Consider the following 23,699-nt stretch of genomic DNA (forward strand, 5'->3'; position numbering starts at 1 on the left):
CAGCTTCATGCGCTGGTTGCCGCAGCGTTATTGCAAAGCCAGTAGATGTTCTTAATATACATACTGCTGCTCTGTACATAGCAGGGGGGTGATCGTGGATCAGAACCACTTATGGGGTCAGAACAAGACTCATACTGGCAATCTTGGAAGGAAGAGGCTGAAGAGCCTAAATGATGGAATTGGTCATTGGACTCCTTCCTTATTGTGCCAGCTGACAGTGTCCCAACCAGTCCTTTGCGTACCTGTTGTCTACCTCTGAAATTTAATGACACAGTGCATGCTGGGAGCACTTTAATCACTGTATGCAATTCTTTGCAAATGTAGCTGATGATGTTAAGGGTAATCATTGTATTAAAATTTTTAATTAAGGCATAAAGAGGGCTCTAAGATTGTCTGCCATGTTGCTTTAAAAGCATGATTCATTGCCCTTGCCAGCGTAGCTCAGTTGGTTGGAACATCGTTCTGTACATCAAAAGGCTGAGGGTTCAATTCCTGGTCAGGGCACATACCTAGGTTGACGGTTCAATCCCCGGTTGGTACACATATCAGAGGTAACCAATCGACGTTTCTCTCTCTCATCAATGTTTTGCTCCCTCTCTCTCTCCCTCCTCTATCTCTAAACCACAGTGTGCTTTGTTTGTTTCTTTATGTGCAAGAATATTTGGAGGAAAAGGCACCTGGATCCTGGCTACACGTTAGTAATATAAAAATCCTCAGAAAACAAGTTGAGATTTTTAAAATGATATGCCTCTTTGATTTTTTTAAATTCTGAATGTCTTTTGATTCTTTTTGACGGAGTGGGAGTGGAGTAAGGTCTGGGACAGGAAATCGCTAGCTCTTACTTCTAGAACATTCCTGTAGTTCTTCCAGACCTCTCCAGGAAGGTGCCATGGCTCGCCTTTCTGTTTCTCTTGCCTACCAGATAACGTTAATGACGCAATCTGGGACACGGCTCTGTGGATTCAGATGCAAAGCGTCATTGTTATTGAGGCAGGTGTTGCTTGTACGAAAGCTGTTTAGGGCCCAGGACGTCTTCTTTAGTTCCTCCTTTGGTCAGACAGCTAAAAAACAAAACAAAACAAAACAACAAGCAGAATGGTTGGTTGATTACCTGTGGCACCGACTCTGTATTTTAATCACATTTCCTTTCAGTGGCACAGTTTTTATTTTAAACAGTTCGTATTATAAGCAGTTCATATTATAAACAGTGCATATTTGAACCTGCAGACCAAATACTCTACCTGTGGTTTTTACCCCCAAACACAGGTGGACGCAAACCTAGAGAACATGTCCTGCGAATCGAGGTGTAGGTGGCAATCCTTCCCCACACTTTTTGAACTAAAAATAACGGATCATCAGACAATCACTTTCTCGTGTAGTGTTTTCATGTTGCACTAGATGTGATATTTCCTGGGAACTATTCCTTCCCATGTGTATTACTCCTGGATTTCACATGTAATTATTTATTCTTTGCATAACAATGTACTTTTCATACTTCATTGCCATAGTTGGGGCTGTGTCTTGTATGTGGTTAACCAGCTGAGTTGATTAAGTGTGAAACAGTGATTATGGGTCTCTGACACCTCAAGCTCAGGCTTCCTCCCAGACCTTAGCCAGCCGTTCTAAAGACACGTGCTGTGAGTCTCCCAAGGGACACCCCACTGCACAGTATCTTTAACCATTTAAAACACAAAAAGGAATTCTATGTTCGTTATTGCTGTAAAGAATTAGAAGATTCTGATAACTTTTTTCTCTTAGAATCCCCCCTCTTATTCTCAAATCCCATAAAATCAAAGGAAGTGAACAGAAGGTAGAGCCATATCCTAACATGTAATGTTAAAACAGTCTCATTTGGGGCCTCGGTGGTTAATTTTATATTACTCATGTTTTATTAGTAGAAGTAATAATAAGCAGTTATAATTTAACATTTTATGCTGTTCTATGAAAAGTGTTGTACAAATTGTCCTATTATTAGAAAGCTATTGTACAGTTTGTAAGCCATCGTCACTCTGCTCGCTGTTTTATTTCATCTCTTTTTTAAAAAGTTGTCCAGCCCCTTACCACCACCCACTCCCTGTGAGTTTGAATAATAAACTGTATTGTACCTTGTAACTTATTTTCAGTGACATTTTTTATCATTATAATTTCTGCCAAGCAACATGGACAACAGGCTCTGATACACAACATGCTTATAATAATATCTTACTGAGCAAAGTGTACAGTAGCAAAAATGTGTCCAGACTGAGCACGGTAAAGTGACTTTCCTATCTTGCTACTTTCTTGTACTTCAGGATGCTCAGTCTGGAAAGTGTATCCGCTTTTGTAAATGATTGTCCTTAGATCTTCATAACATTTGACCTATTGTTCAGTTTCATAGGAGGAAAAACATGGTTTATGAGCATAAAAGCCCAGGGGGCATTTTTTAAATTTTTGTCTCAGAATGTTTTTGTTTTATTTTAATTCCTGATGGTAAAATATTTGCTTCCTGAAGAAAAAAGGATATGAAATATTTGCTACCCCATGGTAAGCATTTGGAGCTGACATATGACATCATTAGAAAGCACAGATTTAAAGAGCTGCTTAATGTCCAGTACTATGGAAATACCATCATTTATTTTGGCATTTTCTGTTATATTGGTTCTAATTGTTTATCCCCATAAATTATGCTGTGATTACTATCCTGATACATAAACATTTAATCCCAAGTCTGCTCTTCTCCTTTAGTATGTGTTCCTCAAAGTAGGATTCCTGGGAACTGCTACATGTTTAGGTCTCTTGCATATTTGAGAATATTTTTCATTTTCATGTAGGAAGTATATTATGATTGAGTACATTATTTGGAGTAATAAGGTTTTCCCTCAAAATCCTAGAGACATTTTTCTATTGTCAGTTAGTGTTTTCTAGTGCAAAAGAAAAATCAGAAGCCAATCAATTCATTTGCAGTTAACTCTTTTTTGGGCAGAGGTGCTAAATACTGTATTTTGTCATGTATCATGTGCACTTTTCTGCCCAAATTTTTCAGGGGAAAATAAGGATGTGCGTTATACATGGCTAGTACTAATTCCATGTCTATATAAATATTTTTAATTCTTGTATTTATGCTTAAGGGTTAAAAGCGTAACTCTAGAAAGCAATAATGATATCAGGGAATATCAAAAATAATACTCCGGAATACGATAATCGGCTTTGTTTCTAAATGTAAATAAATAAATAATTGAATTAAAAAATTGAAACGAAAGTTTTTTTCCTGAAAACTCTGGCCAACAACGTGGGCACATGTTATACACAGCAAAATGCAAAGTTTAGAAATCCTCCTTTGTCTTGGCAATTGCTAGGATGTTGGTTCTCAAAAGTTTTCCCGTAGTTTTCCCTAGGGCCTGGAAGTCTCCTTGGATCTCTTTTCTGAGCTCCTTTTTGAACCTCCAAGGTTTCCGTACCTCTATCTTTTCATTACTGCTCCTGTTTCATTTGTGCTTTTATTTATTTATTCTGTCCAAGGGCATTAGTAATCCTCAGATTGCAGGGTCTGTTTTCCAACCTCCATATCTGTCAATAGCTCTCTGATCATTTAATCTCTTTTCCTTTTTTCTCTATGATATAGAGAAAATGTCATTTCGACTCCTGAGCAGTTAAGGAGTAGTTACATTTATACAGTCCTAAAGTTATTTTGGCCCTTTGAAGGGAACCAGGAAGATGATGTGGCCCCCGGTGAAAATGAGTGTGACACCCCTGCCCTGTATTGTGTAAATGTGTCTCAAGTATATTCTCTGCCTCACTGATTCCGTCTGATACATAAGAGTGCTTTACTGCATAAAATTCAGATTTTAATTCTATTGAAATGTTGGTTTCTTCACATTCCTTTCTATGTCAGCCGACGGCCACTTTTATTTCCGGCTGTCCCTCAGTCCCTTTTCAATTCAGTCTCCTTCTCATCTTTCCTTTCCTGTTGCACAAGTTCACGGAGAAAGGATGATCTTACTGAAAACACAAAGCAAGATATGGTCTCAATATTTCTTCATTCTTTAAATGACTAACCTCTAGTTCTCCGTCTTGACCCGCTTGTTAATTTGCAGAATCTCTTCCATTGCTCTCGTACTGGATCTTTGCAGCATATCCAGCTCGTCATTGTTGTTAGGTTTCCATTCACTCATTCATTGTGAGTGCAAAGAGGTCTGCCTGGGTTTGGTTCTTTTTCATCCAAGACAGAGCAGAGAAATCTTTGTATAGCTCCTCACTTGCGGCCTATCAATAGAATTATCTCCTCGAATATCAAGTAGACAGTTCTTTGGTGTAAAATCAGTGGAGCCCACTGGTGCCGCAGCTTCGGTATGGTGAAGCCTGGGTTCAGGCCATGGGGCATCAGCAGGGATGTGCCATCTCTGCCCAGGTTGTCATGGAGACTCTGCCCAACTCTCTACCCAACTTTTCCTTTACTTAGCCTGGATGCCAAGGTTACAACTCAGCAAAGGGAGCTGAACCACTGAACTGTTGGCTTTCAGTTTAATCTAGCTACTGGGCAAAATTTGGGTCTTTTCAGTATAACTTATAGTAGCCCTGAGACTTCAAAACATGTAGCTGATACATCTTCCTTGTTTCTAACACTGCTTAAAACTTTCTCTTTCCGTATTTGTTCAATCAATCCTTAGTTATATCACTGAGCATTTGGGGGGTGGGGGGAAGTTAGATAGCTACTTGATCTCAAGTGGGCTTTTTCCAAGAAGTCAGAAGTTTGAAGTTAACACATATTGAGGCCATTAAAAATAATTGACCTTTTTGTTCTTCATTTGAACTTTTTAAATTCTTAGTAAGATTTGCCTGCCTGTTATCAGTGAAAGGCTCATCAGTATATATATATTTTTGCCCTTTGTGGATTATCTTTTTAATCAGTATCTTTTTAATTAAGATTATCTTCCTAAATCAGTAAGGAATTTATTTGAGGGAATAGTGAAAGTTGAGTTTGTAAATTAATTTATTTTCTATTTTTCTAATTATTCTAAAGAATACATATTGAATAAGGCATCCTTTCTCCATTGTAGTACTTATCATCTGGGATCCTAAGTTCTTAGGTATTCTGGTATCTCTTTCAAAATATTTTTAGTCAGTCCCATTGATTTATCTGTCTATTCCTTCAGCAGAAACAAACCATTTTAATTGTTTTAAATTAATGGTATATGTATTTATCTACTGAGGCCAATTCCATATATTACAATTCTTTTTCATAAATTTATGTTCTGTCCTCATCTATTTCTTCCTTCAAATAAATTTCAAAATCATTTTTAAGTTCTTTCCCATACTCATAACAACCTCCTCTAAACAACAAAAAAATCATTTGAGCCTGTATTAAAATTATGTTGACTCTATGAATTAATTTAGTAAGAACTCATATAAGAAGAAATAACATTTTTAAATGATAAGAACGATAATGTAGAAATGACTCTCCATTTCATTCAAATATTACTTCATATCTCCAGGTAAAGTCTGTTCATTGTTACATCTGTCTGAATACATTTTCAGTCGGCATTCTTCCCAACTGTTTTATGTTTATAGAGCTATTATGAATGATACATTTTCCTGCTATATATCTCCCTGATTATTGATCGAGAACAAGAAAGCTATGGGTTCCATTTAACTTCATTTAGTTATCTGATTTCTGGCAGCTTAACAGAACTCACTTTTTTCTTGTGAGAAATAAATTTAATTCTCTTGAATTTTCTGGGAACATAATCATATCATCTGATGATAATGATAACATTTTTCTCCTCTTTTCCAATAGTTATGCCATAGATTCCTGTCACATATTAATGTATTGCCTGCACCATTTCTTGACTTTTTGAAAATTTTGAACAGCTGATCTTCTGAAAATTTTCAAAAATAAATGATTAGTGATAGTGGTTTCTCTATATTTTATATCCTGCTATGAATGTGTTTCTCCAGGGAATTATAAACTATTCATAGCAACCACCAGTAGATTCTTCATCTTGCTAACTAAAATCTAAGACACTTGAGCATCTCATAAATATTAGTTTTGTGATATTAAAAACAAAATTTAGACTGATTTTACATAAGTTTCTGGCTTCATAGAAAGTATGACTTTGATTTATAAATTTAAAATAAAAAGAACCATCTATTTTTGTTCGCTCTGTCCTGTCCATCTATCCATCCGCTTACCTACTCAGCAAATATTATTGAACCCTGTGCTAAGGCAAAGAAATGTGAAGTCTAGTCCCAACCCTGTAGAATCTCAGCCCAGGCTTAGTGAGGATGCATAGTTCTGTTCATGTCATTGTACCCAAATACACTCATAGCTTGATTAAGTGATATCAAATGAAAAGTTATATACTTATTAAGCTCTTATTCCATTCTAATCATGTGCTTATGAGTTAAAACTTGATCTTCTGAAATAGACACGTCTGGGGCACATGAATAAGAACAAATAGCACTCGTGGGTCCTGTTCGTTCGTCACCGAAGGCCTTCCCGCCCCAGCTCTTCAGTTTCTTGTGTCCTGCTCGAGGTTGCTCAGTTAAAGAAAGCTTGCAGCTACGCAGGTGAATGCAGGGAAATTAAACGTGTTCCAAGTTTATTAGTTTTCACATCATTAAAAAAATCATCATCTAATCCTCTCTTCATAAAATAGTGATACACAAAAATTTTTTTTACAGTAACCACACATATTATAATACTTATTATCAAAATTATCATAGTACTGTTCTTTGGAAACTTACATTGTAGAAAATGTGCTAGATTTTTCTTAGGAGTTTTCCCATTAAAAATTTTCAAGCATATAAAATTTTGCCCAATAAATGTGGCTGAGTAAGAATCATTTAGATATTAAGATTAAAATATAACACTAAATTCCTTTCAAATTTGTTAATGTTTATGATTTTTCTTTGAAAAATGAACTATAATTCATACCTAAAAATCTAAACATATGTATTAATTTCAGTTTTGGAAACATAATGGAGGATTTTGTTACATTATGGTGAAAAGGAAGGCATGGAGCAGTCTTCTAGGAGTAGCTCGTGAAAAGTTTTGTTGTTAAACTTCAAATTAAAACAAAAACCAATGGCATTGACTTACTCTACCACTCTAACTTACCCCTAAAAGGCCCTCTGAAAAGCATTTGCCTCTCTTAAAAAAATTTTTTTTCAGTCTAAACATTTGATTTTAATTTGCACTTTGACTTCTTTGGATCTTAAACCCAGTTTTCCCTTCTTCTGCGTTTGAATCCTATGATTGTAGGGAGATTAGGTGACCTACCATCCAAACCTGTGTTTCTATCACTGCATTATCTGCAGTCATAATGTACATTCCTAAGGAAAATAGTTGATTTGATGGATTCCATAAAGCCAGTCAGACTCTGGTCAGATGTGAGCAAACCCAACCAAACATGGATAGTTTCTACTTCTCAGTGGCTGCAGAACCAGTCAGATGCTCTTGGCTGGCCCTGATACTGTGGTAAACAAATTGGTCTATTGGATTTTCCAGTCCCAAAGGTGACACTGAATGCAGAGCGTACCCCTGTGATCACTTTAGGCATCTGAGTGGTCTGCAGAAGCTCTGTGGTCTTCTCCAAGGAAGGTTAGTGATTGTGATGAAATCTTGAGCTTTAATCAACTTCATCTTTCTGCTGCAAGGTAACAAAGCAAACCTCGATGGACCACAGGTGTCTCCCTAAAGATCCCTCTCACAGTAGGCAAGAAACACGACTCTTGGCACGTCCAAGGGCCCTGGGGACCCTGCTGCTCAGTATTTCTCAAGTTTTTCTTTCCACTGAGGCACCCGTGTAGTAGAAGAGAGAGGATGGCCTCCTGGGGCTCAGGAGAACTGACAGAAGTCTCTTTGTTTATCTAAAGTCTTCGAAATCTTGCCTTCTACTCCATTATGTATGCTTACTTTAAAATAAAAAATAAAATAAAATTACTTGCCCCTTCAGCGATTTGACTTGCTCTTTCATCCCAACAATTTTTTAAAGTAAAATTGATCCTTCCTGAAGATGCACTATGTTTACCTTAGGCGTGTAGTCACTCACACCTGCGTCTGACGACCAGCACTCAGTCTAGCATGTTGGGTAAACTGAGGCCTGGAGAGGAATTGTGACTCACCCCACATCTCCCCACTAGCACGTAACTATGCAAAAACTAACACTTAGCTCTTCCAACTCCCAGCCCGACCCATTTCCTGACAAGTAAGCAATTCAGCTGCCCCCCAAAAAAAGTCAAGTTTATTTCAGACAGCCTCTACTTTTTATGCCTTTACACTTTGGAAAAGAAATGCTAGTTGCGCTTTCCTTCTAAAAACTGCCTGGGACCCAATGAGTTAAGTGTGTTTTTATGGAGGATGGGAAGAGCTGAGCCAATTACCTACGAAGTATCCATAAGGTACCCCTGGATGTACACATGCAGGCTGCCCATCTTCTCTCTCACCCGTGAAGCCAGGTGCTTCCCTTCCTGGAGGGGACCACTGGGGAAGCCTAAAGCATCACCAAAGACAGATGAGGGGGAACCCGTGAAACACTGGCTTGGGGTCATGCATCTGTATTATCAGTTTTCTTTGGAAATATTGTAACTACCATTGGAGAAGCTCAGCCTGCCTGCCAGCAGAGTTGGTGGGGAGCTGGTTGTAGCAACCAGAACAGTGAAAAGCTCGCAGCCAGGCTCAGTGAATATTTGCTGCTGCTGAGTCATGCTGATTGGAAAAAGTGATGCAGGCAGGATCATCCCCGCCAGGTGTGGCGGAGGCTATCGGAGTGGCCTTAAGCAAAATGTCCACCGTGGATGTTGCAGACTCCTGCAGTGATGTGGTAAGGACCCAGGAATGAAATGCCTTATGCTAGTGTTCTTCTGTAAGTCTCTCAAGTCCTTCATAGTGTTGGCAGCAGCCCAGTGTAGGTGAAACTACGGGAGTTTCCAGTCACGTGGCTCGATCAAGGGCATGTGCTTCTGGGAGTTACCCTCTTGACTCAGCAGTGTGGGATCAAGTAAGCCATCCATTTCTCATTTAAAGGCATGCTTTTGTTAAAACCGTAAGGAAGTCATTTTGATTACTCCCAAGAAGACACATTCCAATAAGCAAAATATCATTTATATCTGCACATAGAGTTGTATTGTAATCATAACAATTATTTTGCATTCCATCCCTCGTTAAAAAGAGACCGCATTAGCAGAATAATGTAGGTGTAAAAGTATTACCATATGGTCACGTTGCTTTTCATACCTAGTGTTGAGGGTAAGCTGGGAGCCGCGTAACAATTCACATTCCAGAAAAAGTGTTCTCCAGACTCTACCCTCTTTCCTCTCTCATTTTATCTTGTCAGATTTGGTTTGGTTCAAAGCCATTGGTTCTCTCAGAGAAGGAGGTCAGAGCAGTTTGAGGAATAAGCTGCATTAGAAGAGCAATTGAAGTATGCACATGGGAACGCAGGTGATAAAATCATTATGGAAAATAATGAACAAGTAACTTGAGAGCGTGTTGTGAGGGTGGGATTGCAGGTTATGCCAGGTTATTAATTTTCCGACTCAGCAGTGTGCCTCTTAAAAAACACTTAAAGGAAAATGGATATGTGTCTGGAAGAGATGCAATGGGTAGGGAAGAAATAAGGAACGGAGTGAAGTTCCCAGGAAAGCCAAACTACTTACATTTAAGTAAGAATTGTGCAGTTGAAAAGATACGCAAAGCAGGTAGTGAAGAGAGCAGGTGTGTAGCACGTTGAGCAGCTGCCCAAAGGCTTCTCGGTTCCTGTGCACAGTGCCGAAGCCCCCCACCTCTCCGTTGTTTGCTTGTTTCTCTCGCACTGGACACTTGTTGAAATGGTTCAGTCAACTTCTCCTCAGCAAGGGGGCACAGCCCCCTGGGTAGAGCGTGGTTGTCACCTCCCTTCCCAGGAACTAGAGAGAGCCCTGGCCCATTCCTCAGTTTCCCCTTCCATAAAATGGGAAGAAGCGCATCTGCCACCTCGGAAGTTGCTTGTGACCAGGAGCGGTTCAGCCCCTGACTGTTCCTTTTCCTCCCCCCAGTTTCCCTGTTGCACTCCTCCAACTGGTGACCCACTGTTGCCATGGCGACACCGCACAGGGTAATGTTGCTTAGAAATAATGACGACTGGTGGCAGGGGGGAGGCAGAGCCGGAGTGGCGATTAGCCCCTGAGGGGGGCCCTGTCTGGGCAGCGAGGCAACAAAAGAAGCTGTTCTGGGCATGAGGGAAGGAGTGTGGGGCCAGCCTGACTTATTTACGACGTCGGGCAGGGAGGCTACCAGCGCCCAGCAATTAGCAATCCTGTTACCTAATAACCCAGGGATCAGCGCCTTACATTTTTATAGAATATACACTTGGCTGCCGGGTTTATCCTTTTGCATTACTCAGAGCTCTGGGCTTCAAGTCCAGTAAACACTTGTTGATTTCGGTTCTAGCAGTTAGCTCCACTTTCTGAGAGATAAGAGGGGCTGTGGACTCAGGCTCCTTTCTGTAGCCTGCTTTGTACACGGGGCTGGAGTCGTTCCTTGCCCATGGCGATTTGAAAAGTATGGCAGGAAATTGATTTTTTTTTAACTTCTAGGGTGACTGAAATGACAACAAAGTAAAAACCTCCCTGGATAGTGGTGATATACTGTCCTCTCCCTGACCCTGCATTCCTGGGTTCTACCTTCCTGCTGGAATCTGGCGGTGGTCTGCAGGGAATGTTTTATTTTGTTAAGTGTGAATGAAGAGACATCCCCAGCATGCCTGCCCCTGTGGGCGTCCCTCCGGCAGTATTCAAACAAACAAGCAGCCTTCTGCATCCTCTGGGGTCTTCTGAACCTTTGGAACATCCACTTCCCGTGCCCCGTACCTGACTCCCCCCACCCCCCGCGTAATTGTGTTCTGCAAAGTTAAGGGGGTGCGGGTCTTCCCAGCAGAACCTCTCTGGGAGATGGTCAACAGCTGATTACAAACCATAAAAGGAAGGGGCCACGGCCACTGCCTAGGGGACCATGGCAGCAGAAAACCCACTCTCTCCAGACATAAGGTCCCCTGCACACAGTAACCGGTGGTGAAGGTCTGTGTGTCCGTGCCTTGCTGGAGCACACCAGGGCCACGGATGGGGACTCTTGCAGCTTAGGCTTACCAAGGAAGACCCTCACACCCACTTTCAGCATGCTGTTCTGCCGACTCCTTCGGCATGCAGAAAGTTCAAGGCCCGCGACTACAGCTTCTCCCACCATACCATAAAGACGGGGCTTCGGGGGTGTTTGCTCTTCTAGGTGCTGTTCTAGTAGGAGAAAAAGTGTAAACAGGGAGGGCTAACCCTCTGGGGTACCAAGACCCCAGAGCTGGTCCTTGTCACAACCTGGGTCTTTAGTGGTCAACGCCTGCTCTTTCCTGAATGGTGCGTGCAGAACGCTGCCCACTCTCCACCCCACCTGGATGCCCCTTCAGTTCTAGACTCTGGAGCAGGGACACAGAGGGTCCCCCAGGTGCCCGCCCTCCACCCCCATACAGACATGCTTCTGCCGGATCCCACAGCACAAACGGCCTGCTGACAAATCTAGGCCAGACCCGGCCGAGCTGATAAGATTTCCAGAAGGGCTCCTAAAAATACATTTCTCCTTAAACCAGCCTTTCCAATCACTACACAATCACCGAAAGGCAAGGGCAGAAGTGGCCTTAGAACTGTTGTACCCCCTCTATTCTAAAGCTAAGAAATCAAAGTCCCAGAGTACTGAAATAGCAAGAACAACAATGGTTCAGAAATATTTCAAAGCACCTCATGCGGATGGAACAAAGCAAACCATAAAGGCAGGCAGCAACTGTGAGCCGTGTAGTGCATTTATTCATTTATTTGTTCATTCATTGAGCACGTATTTATTGAGTGCTTACCATGTCCTGGAGTTTGGGTGTTGCACTGGATGTCGGGGATATGGACCCTGCCATCACAGATACTACGTTGTGGTTGGAGGAGAAAATGATAAGCAATTAAGTATGTGAGTGTCCAATAATGATAAGGACTTTGCAGGGAAATAAAGCAGGGTGGGCCAGAGTGAGGAGGTCGGACTGATGCGTAGTACATCAGGAAAGGCCTCTCCAAAGGCTGTCATGTGAGACTGAGACTATTGGGGAAAAGCATATTCTTAGTAGAGGGGAAGTAAGGTCAACACCCTGCAGCTGGCACATGTTCAGCTGCTCAAGAACGAGCCAAAAGCAAGGGTGGCTAACAGGGAATGAACAAGGAAAGGGAGGTCAGTGTGGTTTACGGTAAGACTCTTGGCCTTCCCACTCAGGAGTTGGGAGCCATTGGAAGTACCTGGGCAGAGAAGAGACGAGATCTGATTACATTTCCGAAAGATCTCAGTATAACGTGTTGGGATGGACTGCGGGGAGCAAGGGCAGACGCAGGAGAGACGGGTTCCGAGGTTACAGAACTAACCCCGGTGAGATCACGGTGGTTGAGACGCAGGTGGCAGCAGTCTGGGCTGTGAGAAGAGGCTGGATTCTGGATCTATTAGAAATGTAGAGCCAACGGAATTCCTAAAGGGTTAGATGTGGGTGACCAAAGAGAGGGAAGGAGGGATGGAGGGAGGGACACGTGACAGAGACAGAGAAAGGATTCCAACTTGGGCATCATCACTGTCTAGTGGGTGTGAAGCCATGAAACTTGAGGCAAGGGTGGGGAGCCAGCAGCCGGGTGGACTCTGTTTCTTGGCCCTTCCTCCGGCTCCACGGTCCCCATCCACAGACAGACTGGCTGCCCCCTCCGCTAAGCAGCACTGGCCACCGGGCACAAACTCTGATCGCTCTCATCTTTATCACCTCTCACTCAAAACCTTATGTCACTGGTTCTCAACCAGTGTTTCTCTAAGCTAGTACCTGGGGCTTATCTCGCCATGAGCGATGCTAAACCCAGGCTAGTCCTGTCATCCCAGGAATCTGTCCGGTGGCTGTACACGCCTGCATCCTCCAACGCCTGCCTGTTTCCACTCGCTGAGACGTGCGCACTCAGGGCACCGTCCCTACAGCTGCTGGTTCTCATCTAAGGGAGGCCACTGGTGCCTCACTTGTTTGCAGAACACACGTGATTCTGATGTGCTGAGCCCATGACTGGCCCAGCCCCTCTTGGTCGGGGATACTAGCCGTGCCCACGTCTGAGACCACGTGCACCTGCCACTACACACATTACGATGCTTGGTGATACTCTGAGGAACAATTATATGCTAACAGATAGCATTTCCCCAAGGAGAGAAGAGCTCTCCCCCCACCCCCACCCCCACCCCCACCCCCGCCGCCTCCTTATTTCCAATCACCTTCACTTGTACTCTTGTTACAACTCAGACTCCTGGTTCCTTCATTTTTTAAAAGACTTTATTTTTATATATTTATTTTTAGAGAGAGAGGAGGGGAGGGACAAAGAGAACGAAAACACTGATATGAGAGAGAAACATCGACTGGTTGCCTTCTGCATGTGTCCTAACCCAGGATGGAACCTGCAACCCAGGCAACGTGCCATGACTGGGAATTAAACTGGAGACTTTTCACTTTGCAGGAGGACGCCCAATCCACTGAGGAACACTGGCCAGGGCCTCCTTGTTACTTTAAATTGTTCTGTCTTTAAGGCCTTGACCTTTGAAATTGGCACCAGCCTTTTCCTGCCCCTGTCCTCAGCCCATGAAGGGTACATGGGGAAAACAAGGACCCATGGGTGCTCATTCCAGAATAACATCATGAGCCTCCCTGAAGTGGTGCCTCCTGGGCTACTTGACATTCCCTAGTTTCTCTCATTCTCTTCTTCAGCTGCTAAGAAAGACTGTCCTCAATGTGGGGAGTCCTCTGTACGTCCCCATCCCCACCACTGCCTGCCTTGGCAGGTAACATCTTACCTGACCGGGCTAGCAGGGGCCACAGGGCAAAAGCTGCTCCATTTCATTTTCCTGTTCTCCTCCTGAAAACCAGGCTGTCTCCCTCACTTCCCACCTTCTTTTGGCCCCATGTCTGAGGAATGAGCATTTTATTTCTCTCCAAGTTCTAGTGAATAAGGAGAAAGGTCAGTGGTCTTGCCCCTTTTTCCCTTTCCTTTGGTCAATTCCAGCTTGCTGGTGCGCCCACCACCCTGCTACCTCCCCAAGATCCCCCTGTGTTTCTCTTCCTCCATTTCGGAAAAGAAAGACAGGAAGTGTGAGGGGGGAAGCAAGTACTCTCCTCCTCTCCTAGGTGCTTTGCTTCCATCCAATTCTGTGAGCAAACCTCACGTCCAAAAGGGTACCTTCTCCAGAATGCACAGGTAATCTGTGCCCATCTGACTGACTGCAAGGCACAACGACTTCAAAACTTTCCTTGCTGCTCCATGCTGTTCTAGGAGCACCCAGTACCCCAGGAGCTCCAGGTCCCCTTCCCTCCCCCCACCCTGCTGTGAGCTACAGAAACTGCCACCCCGAAAGTCAGCAATGCCATCCTGGTTATGACGTCTAGCCCCCACTCGCTGTCCACACGCCATTGGCCTCCTGAGGCAGTGGGCTTTTCTGTCTACTCCCTCCACCATGGAACTCTCAACTCTCCCGGCTCCCTTAATGCTGCAATAGTCAGAGGATCTCTGGTCTGCCCGTTTTTTCCTGTGTTTCACTTGCTCCCCTTTTTATCTGTCACCTCTAAATAACTGAATGTACTGTCCTTGGCCCTGTTCAAGTCTTTCTCTTTTTTTCTCCTAGATGGACCCACAGATGTAGATATAGGTATAAAATCTTAATGCATGTCTCTTTCTCTCCCACTCACTTCAGCATTCTGAGGTTTTCACAGTGCGTCCATGACCGCGAATCTGTGCCCCAGCTCCACTGGCCTCCACTTCCCAACGCCCTTCCTCCCGGACAGAGCAGCAGGATCCTTGGGCCCCCAGAGGAGCCGACCTTTGAAGTCCTCTTTGACTGCTCTCTTCCCTGCTCTCCACATTCCCAGCCCCCAAAGATTATTCATGTCTAACCAGTTTACCCCAGCCATGATTGGGGGTTGCCTTCTGCCCACCACTGCAATGTAATTTTCAGCCCGGATTATTCCTCTTCGCCTAGACCATTGCTATAATTTCTAACCAATTTCACCACCTGGGAACTGTTCTAATTCTAGTGCATCCTTGAGGATGCTACCAAAGAGAGCTTTCTCCAGTGGGGGTCTTGTCTATCTTTCTGGTGCTCCCCAGCATCTACCGCACTAGTGATCCTCATATTTTATACCGCCTACTTAAGTCAGACTCCTGTAGCCTAAGACCCTACAGCAGAATTCCCAATGGGAAAATATCTTCCCCTAAAGAGAACTTTGGAAATTTAAGGGAACATTTTCTTCCCCATTTCTCAAATGACTAGAAAGCATCTCTGAAATGTGACAGGCAGGAGTAAAGGATTTTGCTACCACGCAATGAATACGGCTCCCTCCACGTTAGGAGCTGGCTGGCGTCTCATGACTTCGGACTGCCCTGCTGGATGTTCACGTAGATAAAAACAGACAAACCCACAAACAAACCTGTTCATCGTGACGTGGCTCAAGATCTTAACTCTGTTTCACACATTTGCATGAAGTGATTTTTCACATTTGCTTTGTATTTTTTGGACAGTCTGAATAGAACTCAATTTTTCACAAATGCACAGCTGTGTACATGGAGGCAAAGTATTCTTTAACTTGTCAGAACCCTGAACAGAAATGGTTTGGCATTTGGAAAAGCCACGCCCCTTGTCATACCTGACAGTCTGCATTTGTGTCTGTCATATTCAGAATAAGCCACGCACACCAGGTGTGAGTATGTGACCACTTCATTCTGTCTGCTCACATACATGTGCCTGAATGGTGGAATTTTAAAATACATTATTTATTTTTAGAAAAAGTTACTTTCTTTGATATCTTAGGTATATTTCAGGTATGGCGATAGATTGCATTTTTTTAAATGTGTGCATGTTGTCTAGATTGTTCGTCATAAAAGTTAATGTTACAAAAATCTTGTCTAGAAAAGGGGTATTAGCATTAGCAGGGGTCCAGGCAAATGAAGTAGCTCTTTGGCTGGTGGCAATGGAAGAGAGAGAAAAGGAAAAAGCTCAGTGGCAAAGCAGCCTGTGCACCAGAGCCTGTGGCCGGGGAAGGAAGTGCAAGTTCTGACAAAGACTTCGCTGGGCGAGCAGGGCCAGGCTGCAGCCCGCAGCTCGGTGACCCTTCTCTGCGACTGCAGCCGTGGGTCCTGGGCGTCCGGGAAACTGGCAAGCACTGTCAGTCTTAAATGGCATCTAATACAATTGCTTTTATTCTAATAAGAATGGCTCCTAACAGAATTATAAAGGTTTAGATAGAAAACACAGATACGGGGAAAAACATAATTTGAATACAAATATGTGTTTGCATATATTATAGCTGGCTATAGTTTCAGGAGTACATTTAGAAACTTCTCCTCTTCTCATTGAAGATGGGATTTCTTACTCTGCCCATTCCTGGAAACGGCAAAGCAAATGGCCTGGAGAATTTCATGTGTTAACATGAGCCCTGATTTTATGAAATTTTTACTTGTACTTTAAGAGACAAGATACAAGGGGAAAAATTAATTGGGAATTCTTCCTTTTATCACTGTTGTAATGAACATTGACGGATCTGGCTCACTCTGTGACCTGGGGTACACGTGTGTTTTCTTCCCCGTATGGAAATGTATTTGAAAATACGCTCACAGGAGCAAAGGGCCACACAAAATGAAGCCATTGTCACTAGCCGTGCTTCTTACCTGGCTTAGAATGAACGTGGGTTTGGAATCAGTCTCTAAAGAGCAAGTATCAAAGGTTGGTCTAACTAATACTTGAGGAAAGACTTCATAGTATGTCCTTCACAGAAAGGACCCTTCTACTTTCCTCTACTGACATTTGCTTTACTTTACAGAAATTTGGAACTTGCAGACTTGCTGTGAGTGGAAGTAATTTCCTCCTGACTTGTGTGTGTGTGGACATGCATGTAGGTGATACATGTAAGGATGCCTCATCTAAGGTCCATGAGGGCTAGGGAGCATGCAGAGAGTACTTGTAATACAGTACTAAATATATTTTGGTTGCAGTATATACATTTGTGGCTTAGGGATTTTGAACCCCCTCGGTTCCACACAAAGAAACCAAAGCTCAGAGAGCTTACGTGACATTACACAGCTATTCGGGAAGGGGAGCGACTAGAATCAGGGAAGAAAACTTGGTTCTTACCCCTACACCCTGCAGAAGTTTCAAAACACTATTTCATTTCTATGTTCAATAAAGTTAAAAAAGAAGCCCATTTAAAGCTGTTTAGGGGGAAAAAATCTCTTTAAGGACAATCACTTTTGCTGTTCCCTTCACGCTTTTTCTATCAAAAAGTCAGCGAGGCTCTTGATTTCCTTCACAGTGGGACCTGTCTCGTTTCTGTGTTTTCATTGGTCCATTGGGCTTCCCGGGGTTAAGACCCATGAGAGACCTCTTCTCAGTGGCTGGGATTACAGGGCAGGATTACACCCACTCCTGGAGGTCAAGTGGTTCTCAGCCCAGTACTGCAGCCGCTGCTCCTGCAGGTCCCTGTCCAGCCCGGGCATCTGCTTCTGATAGGCTCAGGATGTGGCCGAGTCGTTCATTGATCCAGGGAAAGAGCACGTTGAGAGCTATTTTCATATAAGCTCCAGAAATAGAGGTGAGAGGCTCAAACATGAAACCACTCACAGGAAGGAAAGATCAGTTTTGAAGAACTGTATTTTAAGAATGTTAAAAATCAAAGCTAGGCAATGCAACAATTCTCAGAATGAGAAAGAGAAAACTCAGGGAGACATAGCTTCTTTGTTATAATTAGATTTATGCAAAATAAAATTAAAGGCATCCCATAAATTACTTAATGGATAATGAGCCCTTGACTGTCTGACTCAGAAATCAGTTTGTTTTGCAAGGACCCTTTAATCAGCTCCCTAGGAGGCCGAGGCCTGGCAGACAGCTAAAATACTGTAGATGACCGAAAGTAAACTGGAGGTAGCTGTGTGCAGCAGAGCTATTTTCCTTAAGGCAGTCTTAAATTTTGAACAATCTCAGTCTCAGGATCGGACATGATTGATGCTTCTCCCTTCAAAACTGTACAAACCAGCTACAAAGCATTGGCAAGGCGAGGACACCTGGGGTCCCCAGCCTGGGCTTGTCTGAGGTGTGTAGGAGGCAGGGAGCTGTCCTCGTTGGTTGTAGAATGACAGGCCATGAACTCACCATGCTGCATCGCAGAGCGGATGTAAAAGACCGTGGGCAGCAGATTCTTTTATGCCATCAAAGTCACAGATTTCTGAAAATCTAACACCTAGGTGAGTTTTGAATATATTTGGAAAAATGAAATGTCATGTAAGTAAAGACCCTAAAAATAGCTTGGGATTAATTATTTTGTAAAGTCGAATGGCGGGTCCTTTGATATTTTAGGAAATACAACAAGAGCCTTATTTCTGTATCCTTGAACTTCAGGCTTGCCTTGCCTTTGAAGATGAGTCACATGGTGGATCTCCATATCAGTTGTAGCTGGAGTTGGCTGCAGAGGGTGGGTGCTGCAAAACAGCCCCTCTGTAAAGACTTGCAGCAGAAAGGGACTGACGGCTGAGCTGCTGGTCACCAGGACCACCAGGCCCCTAAGGCAGCCTTCCCTGGGACAAGAGTCATATAAACAAAGTCCCATCCACCCCCCACCCAAGGCCTGAATACAGTCTACCAATTACGAGTTAGCCTATTTTTTTACTTCTCATAGAAGGAGGTCTTTTCTGGGACAAATGTCTCAGGTGTTTTCTGTTTAGTCTAGTTTTGGTTTGTTTTGTTTTATTTTGTTTGTTTTTATTAATCAGAAACATAGCCATGGGGGGAAGCCTCCAGCCACCTTCCTATAATTGTTTCTGTGGGAATCAGTGAACCTGAGACTGTGTGATCAAATCAGGGCAGACATCTTTGTTCCTTCAGCGGCCCGCAGGATGCCTGGCATGTAGAAAGGTGGCAAGCAATGCTTACTACAGCGGTTCTCAAACTTGAGCTAGCTTCGGAGTCACGCCCTGGAGAGCTTGTTAAAACACAGTGCGGGGCCCCACCCCCAGGGTTTCTGATTCAGCCCCTCAGAGCCGAGATCTGAGATCTGCACTTCTAACAAGCTGCCTGGGCTGCTGCTGCTGCTGGCTGACCCAGGGACTACACTTTGAGAATCACTGGGCTGAGGATTCTGAATCTTAAAGTTCAAATTATTTTTCCCTGGGAAAGCTCCTTACCCTCACCCCCAACCTACTTGTCAGCAATAGGGTGGGCCAGTCGCTGGAAGTTTCCTACAGGATGCTAGTGAAACCCCCCATTTGAAGCCTGGTTCCTTTAGATTAGACTTCGGTCGGTATTAAAATGCAAATGCTCGTTGGAGGAGGGTGGGGAGTTCCTATGACAAACATTGGTTGAGCATATTCTACGAACCAGCCACTAAACCAAATTCCGGAGATTTGAAAATCAATACTTAGAGCTCTTGTGAATTAGGGAATGCTGGTATTTACTTAAAAAATAATTCCCAGACAGTGTTGAAAAATGGTCCATAGCATGGCCATCAAAGGGGATGAAGGAGGTCCTGCAGGGGTGAAGTGGGGACTCAGCTGACCGTTCAAGGCAAAGATAAACACCCCTCCATGAGGGGCTTAGCAAGGCAGCAGGGGGAGCCCACAGGAGGCTGCTGAATGCCTAAAGAGGAAGAGGAGAGGCAGCTGGGAACAGCCACTTCAACATTCCGCCCAGGTTCCGCACTGCAAGGAGCTCTTTGGAGTGGGATTACTGGGCTGTTGGCAATGAAACTGAAGCACGAGTCAAAAAAGAGTGAGAAAATGAAAGCCAAGCATTGGGGGAAACAGAAAAAAATAGAAAATACTGTGAGCAAGAGACCCGGCTTCCCAGTGCAGTCCAGAAACTTCTAGGACAGGTGGATGGTGCCTTGCCTAGACTCAGGCCAGTGCTGACATACATGGGACCTTTTTGGGAATTAGGAAAAGGTGCCCTCTCCATAGAGATATATTTGACTGGGGGCCCCTCTGGGCAGATGGACTAGAAAATGCTACCCATTCTTCCCCACTCACCCACAGCGTTTCCATGAAGCCCTCAAACTGAGAAGGCTCTCTGTCAATGCTACCAGCATATTCAGGTGACACATCACATCTGGGGTGACAGCTTGGGCCCTAAAAGGACTTCATTCATTTCTGGGTTAGTAGACGCTGGAGAAAGAGAGCACGTTCAGGCCTTTGTAGTAACACTGTTGGTTTTGTACTTGAAGAAAGTTCTCTGTGGGTTCCCTTTGGCTGCAAACTAAGATGGTCTGAGAAGTGAAGGATGCTCCAGATAAGTCAGCTCTTTTTTCTCTGAGGCACTGCCCCGCTTTCAGAATCGATGGCTGGAGCAGATCCACCCCGGGCACAGCCCTAGTCACTGACACAGAACTATTGCAGAGAGAGAGGAAGCCGGCAGAGGTGACTTTATTCAATAAATATGTATAGAGCGACTCCTCCTTTCATCCCTTTGCATTTGGATAGCACTTTACTGTTTACAAAGTATTTTTGTGTTTCCTCTGCAACCTGTCCTTGGTGGCAGCAACCTTGTAATTAGGTAGGAACTATTATCTACCCTTTACGAAATGAAGGAACTGGATCTCAGAGAAATGGACTTACCCAAGGTCATATGAAGGACGCCTAGCAAAATGAGGGCTAGAAATGCTGGATCTTAGGACAGGGTACTTTCTACCATTCCAGAGAATTCTATGTTGTCCAGTAGAAGAAATGCAAAAGCCCCTAAGACACTGCCATCAACAGAAATACGGCATGAGCTACACAGATAATTCTGAATTTTGAGGTGCTAAAAGGAAGAGAGTTTAACTTTAATAATAATAATAATATTTATTCCAATGTGTTAAAAAAAAAGACTTTCAATTCACCATGTAGTAATTATAAAATAATATTAACAAGATGTTTTCATGGTCTTCTTTTCATACTAAGTCTTTGAAATTACTGTGTATTTCACACTTCAAAGTGTGAAATACACATTTATTTTATATTCCTCTCAACTTGGATGCAAAATTTTGATTGGAAATACTTGATCTTTATTTGGATTTCATAAAATTTACAACTGAAAAGTAGACTCACGTACTCAAGTCGGTCCAAGAACACTCAAAAGTTTTCCAATAACTGAGGATCCTTGTCAAGTTAAATTTACATGCCTTAAGAATAAATACTATTCTTAAATTTAGTTACTCTGTGGCACTGGCTACGTTTCAGGGGCTCAATGTCCACATGTGGCAAGTGGCTTCTGTTTTGGAGAGTAAAACCTGAACATGTGACCCCACTCCCCACCCCAGGAACTCGCAGTCTGGTAGATCCAACATGTTTCTTGATTTATGTGTTCACGTGGTTTGATCTGGTCCCTTGATGACCGTGTTAAAAGTTGTTCTTCTCCATCCTCACCCATCATGGCCCATTTCCCTCGGTGGTGTCTTTGATGACAGAAGCTCTGTCACTTTTAGGAAACAGAGAACCATCTGGGAGAAAGAGTAGATTTATGGGAGGTGAAGGAAGCAATTGACTGAGGTGCAATGTAATGTACCTTCCTTTCCTTCTGGAGCATCTTTGACATACATGGGGCTCTGACTCTGAGAGAGCTTGGCTCTTCTGCTTTTAAAAGCAAGTTCATCTCGATAGAGTTTGGTCATCTAAATTCTGGTTGGATTTCCATAGTGACTAGAAGTGGGACTCTGTTTTTCCCCAGAAAAAAAAATTGTCTTGTTACCTAAAAGTATGAGCAGAAGTGCACCTTATTCACTGGGCTGGGCTGAGAGCATTGCTCCGTTTCAGGAGTACTTGAGTGTTCGTTTGCCGTCCACCGTCCACGTATCAACACGTTTGCCTGTTTGTTTTCCTGCACGCGAGGCCTCTGCAAAGACAGTGTTGCGGCCTTCGAGAATGAGCGTCTCCTGTTCTTTCTTGTCCTGTAACTCCATTGGGCTTCGGTCCATGGGATTCAAGGGCTCTATCAATATTCTTCAAATATAAATGTAATGCGTCCAAGCCAGCTTTTTAAATCTCCTTATTATTAGTGCCTCACCTCCACTGAATACACAGGCAGAAATATTTCCTTGTCCCTTGCTTCCCTCATCCTTTGTCCTCCACCGGGGGAGGGGGGGTGGCAGTGGGGGTTGAGGTAATGAGGGAGCAGGTCCAGGCTGGTCTGTGAAACCTGACCCAGAGTACATTTGGTTATTAAACTCGTTGTCTGCAACGCCCTGAGTTAAGCTAGTTGCTGTTAGCTTCTGGGAACACAACGCAGCCTGCCAGGCAAGCAGGAGCCTGCCTGTCCCCTCAAGTATTTTACAGTGGAAGTTAGGTATGTGTCATAGCTTTCCAGGTTTCCAGTGTCCTTAAACGCACAGCCAGTTAAAACCTCATTCAAACACATCTACTAATAAGTCAAAAAAGTATGGGGATGAAGTAGCACTTCCTGCTTGTCCCAAGAGGTGTTCTGCTCGAGAAATGTTTCGTGGCCAGATAAGCTTAAGACGCCCATTCCTGCCTCTTAGAAACTCCGTCAAGGCCAGGGGGTGGGGGGAAGCCTTGTTGCACGGAAGCCCGTTCAGGTTGATTTACCTGGAGCTAACTAAACTTAATTGAGTGTGGGACCTACCTTTTCAGAGAGCACTTGCAAACCACTTACGACTTACTGTTTTCTGAACTTATTTGGAATATGCTGATTTTAAATAATCTACTTCCAGTCTCCATTAAGTTCTTCGTTATAAATTTTTTAAAAAGACATCATGGCTAAGCACGGATTAAGGTTGCACGTGGCATATACAATTTATGAAAATCATCAGCTTCTGCTAGTTAGTCCTTTATTCATGCTTGACCCAATAATGTTGAATGGTTAAGGTTTTTAATAATTTCACAACCCCTGAAAATAGTGAAAGAAATGAAATATGCTGATTGTAGAAATCTGAACTTACTAATTATATTTTTGTTGTAGATATTTAATTCCAGCATTCCGCCAAGTAGAGCATCTTTAGATGGTAACTCCATTCAAATCTAAACAGAACCTAAAACTCACATGCAATCATTCGGTCTGTGAGTCATTCATCAGTCAAGTCTGTCACTAAATATTTTTCGAGGCCTGAGTAGCCATGACCTAAGGTCCTAGGGATACAGAATTGCAAAACACAAAGAGTCCTTATTCCCTGAGTGCTTACAGCATAGAGGGGAACACGAACATTAAGACAGTAGTAACAGTAGACAGAGTGTAAGAGATCTGAGACTAAATATCAAGAAATCTCTACCTACTCATCTCTAAGTTCAAATCTCTGTAAGCTAGGAAAGAAATAAAGAATAAGGAGCCTACACTTCATCCAGAAGGACAATATCCTTATTATATAGGAAAGACACATCCCAAATAATTGTTTATAGTACTTGGAACAATAAAATCAATGGCCCAAATGTGAAATTAATTGGAAGCCACAGTTCTAGTACACTGTTTTGGCGATTGAGCACATTAGATTGAATAGATTCCGAATGCCTAATTATTGTGTCTGCCACACTCATCTCGTTGAGCCATTCCTAACTTTTGGATGGCTGCCTGGATCATTTCTGTAATATGGTTGCAGTTGCGTATTTTTTTCTCTTCTCTCTCCCCCCTCTTTTTTTTTAATGCATAACTTTCCTCACTATACTCAAAGCTCAAAGGTCTCGAA

The 23,699-nt window shown here is 43.2% G+C and overlaps 1 protein-coding gene across 8 annotated transcripts in view; it reads left to right on the forward strand.

Moving 5' to 3' along the window:
* Positions 1 to 23,699, forward strand: part of MBNL2 (muscleblind like splicing regulator 2) — a 148,591-nt gene that overhangs the window by 24,491 nt on the left and 100,401 nt on the right. The gene's annotated exons all lie outside the window — the stretch shown is intronic.

This window comes from Desmodus rotundus, chromosome 13 (genome assembly GCF_022682495.2).
Source record: "Desmodus rotundus isolate HL8 chromosome 13, HLdesRot8A.1, whole genome shotgun sequence".
Lineage (NCBI taxonomy): Eukaryota > Metazoa > Chordata > Mammalia > Chiroptera > Phyllostomidae > Desmodus > Desmodus rotundus.